Below are 6,270 nucleotides of genomic sequence, written 5' to 3' on the forward strand. Positions count from 1 at the left end.
CCCCCCCCCCCCACCCGCAACTTAAATTTCAGCTTCATGGTTCTGCTAAGCCAGTTACCACTCAACCATCTGCTTTCTGTCTTCTGAAATGTTGTTGTTGTTGTTTTCTTTCTTACTCTTTTTGTCCTTATGGGTTAATGTCTTTCAAATCAATCTCTTTACTGTCTTTTTAGTGGGTTTTGGAGATGGGGTACAATGCAAAGCATATGTTAATCTGCCATCTCTAACTAGAGGCACAGCCATGAATTTTCAAAGTGACTCCAGAAGAGTCATTTAATTGCTTTTCTCTCAATTTTCTCTTTTGTAAAATGAGAAGACTAGGAGGGAGGGTTGTTGATGGACCCCACACAATATTTTATGGTTGTGTAATCTTCCACATTATCATTTTTAACTGAGTCCATCAGGTTACAACTTCCTAAGCCTTCAAAACAAATTCTGTGTTCAGTCTTATAAGGAAGACAAAGACACAGTCTACTTTTTCAATTATATTGAGCCTCTCTGCTCTGCCACTTGTCATCATGGGACCTTGAGCAAGGACTTCTCTAAAATTTATTTCTCCTAACATGGAGACGTTAATATCAACTTCTCTCATGGGGCTGCTGAGATTAGCAGATGAGTGAATGCATAAGAGAGTGCTTCACATCTGGAAATTTGTTAATGCAAATATTAGTTAATGTTGTTAATTTTTGGATTAGGCATCTTCTCAGAACAATAATGCCTGGCTTTTTAAAAGTCTTCTGGTTGAAGAATTGTAGTATTTACTTTTAATTGCCCGGAATACTATGATTAGTGCAATTAGTTCCTGCAGGTTGCCAGTGAATCTGTTCCTATCAGACATGAATACTATTAATGCTGCTAATAAGGGTCATTCCTAATTGAAAACTATTAATGTGTCAGATAATCCACTAAGTGCTTTATATACATCATCTGTAATGTTTCCAACCATCCCGCAGGGCAAGTTCCATTGAACCCATTTTACAGATAGGGAAATTGAGGCTCGTGGAAGTTAAGCGGCTTGGCCAAGCTCATTCATTCAGTAAGTGGTAAGGTCTATCTGGCAGGTCTATCTGGCACCAAAATTTATGTATATTCTTTTCCTTATGCCACAGTGCCTTCTTAACTCTTTAAAACCCACTAATATCTCTTAAAACATTGAGGCCAGAATGTGAACAAGCTAAGTACGGTAGCCATAATCAGGCTCCTGCTAGTCTCAATTCCGACATCCCTACAATGGATTCTGAATTCCAGCCATAAGAATCTATTGGTTATGCTTTCTCATGTCCACTACTTTTGGTCCTGCTATTTCTCTCCTTAAAATATCATCTCTCCTTCTCTCTGTTCAGTGACTGTTTATCCACCCAGAGGGGCTCCATCGGGGTCTAACCTCTTTGTGAGTCTTTCCTTTACTTCTCCAAGCAAAATTAATTTCTCTCTTCTCTATGTTCTGTGAGCGTTTTAATTTGTATCCTGTAAAATTGCCTCTTTTTAACCATTTTTGATCTACAAAAATTACAACTTTATATCATTTAACCAAATATCTCCTTATCCCATTATATTATAGCTGGGGACAGGATGTGTCTGTTCTCCCCTGCCCTACCCGTGAAACTTTAAGTCTATGACAGTTAACCATAGTAAAAGCTAACCTTCTGAGGCCTTACTAAGGACCAGGATTGTTCTACACACTTGACATGAAATTAGTCTTTTAATCCTCAGAGCAACCCTACGAAAGTCATATATGTATATATGAGGAAACTGAGGCCCACAGAAGCTAAATAACTTGCTCAAACTCTCAAAACGTGGTAGAGCTTGGATTTGAGCCCAAGCAATCTGGCTTTAAAATCCACTGTGTGTGTGTGCATGTGTGTGTGGAAGCCGCGGGGGGAAGTTATAAAATACATAGTCTACCACTTCTCTAAAAGCCTTTCTTTACTATTCTGTGTGTTATGTTTTGTTTACTAATATATTCCCTGGACCTAGTACAAGACTAGGTGCCTAGTAGATGCTCAGTAAAGAGATAAATGAATGAATTTGGTATCAGTCATGTTTATTCAGCACCTACCCTGTGCTCCTAGGTATTATGGTACTAAACGCCAAGAAAACTAAGGCCCAGCTCCAGCCCTTGTGGAGATCACAGACCTACAGGGGACCATGGCAAGCAGCACAGCAGTTATATTGGAAAGTGACTGCTAGATTAGAAATGAGCATTAGGAGAGGTATAAAAGGGCTCCTGAGCACCTGGTAGGGAGGAAGAGGTGGTACAGGAAGCAGCTGAGTCCTGGGGGGAGGGTAAGGGTAGAATTATCCAGGCAGGAGAAGCAGGTTATGCAAAGGTCCTGAAGGGGGGTCAGGTGGCGGGTAGGTACAAAGAAGGCATTGGGTGTTCAGAGCAGAGCAGAGAAGGGCTGGGGCTGTGGGACCAAGGGCTTGGATTTGACCCCTAGTTTAATTAATTACTGCTTTTGTGATGTTAGGTAGATTTCTTAATCTTCTTGTGTTTTAATTACTTTTTTTATAAAATGGGTATAACAACAGTACCCACCTGGTGGGGTTGGAAGGAAGATTATCTGAGGTAATACTTTTTTTAAAAAATTTTATTTATTTATTTGGGATAGAGGGAGAGAGCGAGAGAGAGCACAAGCAGGGGGAGCAGCAGCAGCGGAAGAGGGAGAAGCAGGCTCTCCACTATGCGGGGAGCCTGGCGCAGGGCTCGATCCCAGAACCCTGGAATCATGACCTGAGCAGAAGGCAGACACTTAACTGACTGAGTCACCCAGGCACCCCTGAGACAATACTTTTAAAGTACTTAGAATAGTGTCTGTCTGGGTTAGGGAAAATGCTCAAAAATCTTTCTTACATAATTAATTTTCCTGTATGTAGAGTTAATGAAAGAAAATACTTGCTTCAAGAGAGTTACAAGTTTATGATTTTAGAGCCTCTCAATGGGTTTTCATAATTATAAAATAATTAGAATAATAGCCATCACTTAAATATTGTGTGCCTAATATGTATCCTGTAGCATTCTCTCCTCAAAACAACCTTGAGAAGAACACGTTAATGTCTCCATTTCACATGAGTGCATTGAGGCTCAGAAAGGTTAAATAACATCCCCACACTCGAAGAAGGAGAGACAGGTTTTAAACTAGGCATTTGCCTCCAGAGTCCTCGAGCTGAGTCACCATGATAGAATGCCTCCGGTTTTTAAGTTTTAAAATGAAAATGAGATGTGTTGGGTCCTAGGTCATTCTTGGTTTAATGGGGCTATTTGAAAACACAATATAATATAAGTGAATGAATAAATATTTGTATGTCAAATTCTTGGTTTCCATCTCTTCAAGCTTCTTCCAATGGATAGATGTCGCCCCAATCCCCTTAAGGACAATCAGTAAGTAAAACCTTGCATAGACCTAAAAGTGATCCCCTTGTGGCCAAATGTTCAAGAAATAGTGAGGTTTGCCCCTTCTTCATTCTTCATCCTCTCTTTTAAAATTTTAACCCAAACCCAAGATTTCATTTAAGGTTTTAGACTGAAGTCTTCAAAAGAAAATATTTTTGACGAATTTAAGAACTTATATAGATGAAAGAGTTAAGGGCAAGGCTCTGCTTTGGAAACTTGTGAACTTGGGAAAGTTATTTAACTTCTCTGTGCACCAGATGCCTTATCTCATAAATGGGGATAATAATAATAATACTTGTCACAAAGGTTATGACATAAAGAATGAATGAGTTAACTCATAAAAAATGCTGTGTATGATGCCTGGAAGACAGTGCAAAAGTTATTTCCCTGAGACCATTTAACCAGCTAATGGCAAAAAACAGAATTCTCTCCCAATCCTGTTTTCTGGGCAAGCATTTTTTTTCAACAACAGATTATTATGAACACTCTTGATATAATTGATATTTGAGTCTCAGGGTGTGTGTTTGCTTCTACGAACTGATTCATATTCATTTACTCTTATTCTTTTTCCTTCTGGTATTGTAATTTTTTTTAAAAAGATTTTATTTATTTATTTGACAGAGAGGGAGACAGCCAGTGAGAGAGGGAACACAAGCAGGGGGAGTGGGAGAGGAAGAAGCAGGCTCCTAGTAGAGGAGCCTGATGTGGGGCTCGATCCTGTAACGCCAGAATCACGCCCTGAGCCGAAGGCAGACACTTAACCGCTGTGCCACCCAGGCGCCCCGTCTAGTATTGTAATATTAACTCCTTAGGTAAAAAACCCTTTGATAAATTTCTGAACAATAGTAATCATCCTAGCTCAAAGCTGAACGGTTGAATTTATGGTATGTATCCTTTAAAAATTATTATTAACTTAGAAGAAAAAAAGCAGTATCTGATATAAAACTCAAAAAATTTGTGTTTGTTTCTAGCTGAAAAATCCAGAATTACCAAAGTATTAAAAATCTTCAGAAATAGCTGTAGATGGAGCTATTAAAGTAGACAGTGGCAATGATGTTGGTATCTGAAAAGGAGGTAATTGCAAGGCTTAAAATTTAATATCTTTTCATTTTTGGAAGTGAACCATTATATAAAGACCCAAACTCAAGTTATCCAGAACTTGCAGTTAGAAACAGAGGAAAACTTGTCTCCTGTTCATTTTATATTATGGAGTGTAAGATTAATCAGGGAAATTTTGCCATGAGTTGGGGAGATGTAGCCACTCTTCCCATTATTTTCTTCTAGCCCGGCTGAGGAGCTTAGGAGTGATTCACAGTGGAGGGAATAAGGATTAGGGGGCTAACTGTATTATGAGAAAAAGCATGTAATTCGAAGAGGTCATCAGGAAATCATTTCCCAAGGAGGGCCCTTGTCTTTGAAATCCTTTCTCACTCTTGGTCTAACAAAGCCCTAGTTCATTGAACCTCAAAGGATGAACCCAAGCAGCTGGTTTGGGCTGGCCAGCTTTGATGGCTGGGGCGTTTGAACTGCAGTGGGGTTAAAATGGTCTATTTCAGTTTAATTATTTGTGTATCTGTCCAGGATTCCTCTCAAGGAAGAATGGGCTTCATCCTGTGGGAAATGAACATCTCTCTGTAAGTAATATAGGGTCTTAGACAAAATAAAATTACTTTTTTCAAGAGCTCAAGTTGATGTTTTGGTGAGTTAATTCATCCTATATCTTGGTGCTTCTGTGGTCCACTTGGTTTGAGTGAGAAGTATCTGCACTTTGACATCTCTGTGCCTGCTATTTTCTGCAATCTAGAAAACTCCTCCACACCTTCACACTTTATTAAATGCTGCTCTTTCTCCAAGGATTCCCTTCTGTAACCTTCCCAAATCATTGAACTTCAAAATCCAAAATTAAAATAGGATTTTAACATCCCTTTGTTGTCCTGGGGGAAAAGCAGAGGGACCAACGCCCTCCAGACTTACTTTCATTTCAGAAAAGATTGTTGAGAGTGTATCAGAGGATGGAATTTCCTAAATTTAGCCTTGTCTTCAAAGAGAAGGGTTAATTTTCTTCTACAGTAGATGTCTTCCTTTCTGGGCTGAAGAGTTGCTGAGTTTGATCTCACTAGAATATAAGTTCCAGGAAGGCAAGGACTTGTCTAGTTTATTGTTGTATCATGAGTGCCTAGGACATTGGCACATAGTGGGCTCTCATTCATTTAAATGAGTAAATGAATGACCCAGTGTATCGGTCAGGGTAGATTGGGCTGTGCTGTAATAACAAATAATGTTCACATATTCGTGTTTATTTCTTATGCATCACAGGTCAGCTGGAAGCTCTACTCCACACCTTCTCACTTTGGAACGCAGGCTGACAAGTCAGTTACCATCTTGAAAGTTGCTTCTCACTGCATAGAGGTAACAAGAGCTCTAAGTTTCCAAAATGCAATAGAACATTCTGATTTGAAAGTGATATGGGATCCTTTCACTTACAACTCTTTGTGCAGACAGGTGGCCCTCCTCAAACCACACAGGGACACGGGAGTATGTGTGCAGTCTTCCTATGTGCTACGAAAGTATTGATAGCAATGATAACTACTACATCAAGAGCAGCAAGGCTCTAGTTGAAGTATTTTAGAGTAACTCGTCCATTGTTAGAATGTTAGTGAGGCCATGAGCCAGCTCTATTTCTCAGAATGACCTTTAAAGTCATAATTCAGGCACTTTAAGCAAGAGCAGTATCATGCCAAGGGGTTGCAAATTGGTTCTTGGGGGCTGAAAAAGATTAGATCTCTAAGCTCTCCTAAGGGTCACACTACATGGATAGATACACAGTATATTTGTGGTATTTAAATGTCATAGTGGGGGTAATTAGGATTAAAAAA

General features: G+C 39.4%; 1 long non-coding RNA gene across 3 annotated transcripts in view; it reads left to right on the top strand.

Annotated features, from left to right (window-relative positions):
- The window catches only part of LOC121104414, a 46,051-nt gene that overhangs the window by 27,088 nt on the left and 12,693 nt on the right, over positions 1–6,270 (top strand). For 2 of the 3 annotated variants that reach the window (XR_005836730.1, XR_005836731.1), the window contains exon 4: positions 5,711–5,803. This is a non-coding gene — a long non-coding RNA (uncharacterized LOC121104414). Of the gene's footprint in view, positions 1–3,335; positions 3,375–5,710; positions 5,804–6,270 lie in introns of those variants that run through there. The other variant, XR_005836734.1, reaches the window with a different exon arrangement.

The sequence above is a fragment of the Ursus maritimus genome, unplaced genomic scaffold, assembly GCF_017311325.1.
Source record: "Ursus maritimus isolate PB19 unplaced genomic scaffold, ASM1731132v1 scaffold_21, whole genome shotgun sequence".
NCBI lineage: Eukaryota > Metazoa > Chordata > Mammalia > Carnivora > Ursidae > Ursus > Ursus maritimus.